Genomic DNA, 337 nt, shown 5'->3' with positions numbered 1-337 from the left:
AGAGAGAGAGAGAGAGAGAGAGAGAGAGAGAGAGAGAGAGAGAGAGAAAAAAAGCGTATCAACCCGTTTTGCAAAATATTGTGCAAACGAAACGACAGTTGAATGAATATAATTTCCAATTTGAGCGCATTTACTGTGTTCCGGTCGATTCAACTCAATTACATAAATAAACATAATCCAATTAAATAACCAAGATGAAATTGAGTGGAAAAACTTGAAAAGAAATTTATACGTGCACTAAAAATATCAAGCCCTATCAATTTCACTCTCTCTCTCTTTCCATTTTACACCGTGGCAAAGCATATTTCCCATTGCAAAATTAATTAGCTAGCATTTC

The sequence above is a fragment of the Sitodiplosis mosellana genome, unplaced genomic scaffold (assembly GCF_009176505.1).
Source record: "Sitodiplosis mosellana isolate CC-2019 unplaced genomic scaffold, AAFC_SMos_1.0 Smas_scaffold_5, whole genome shotgun sequence".
Taxonomy (NCBI): Eukaryota; Metazoa; Arthropoda; class Insecta; order Diptera; family Cecidomyiidae; genus Sitodiplosis; species Sitodiplosis mosellana.
Note: the sequence above shows the minus strand (reverse complement) of the source record.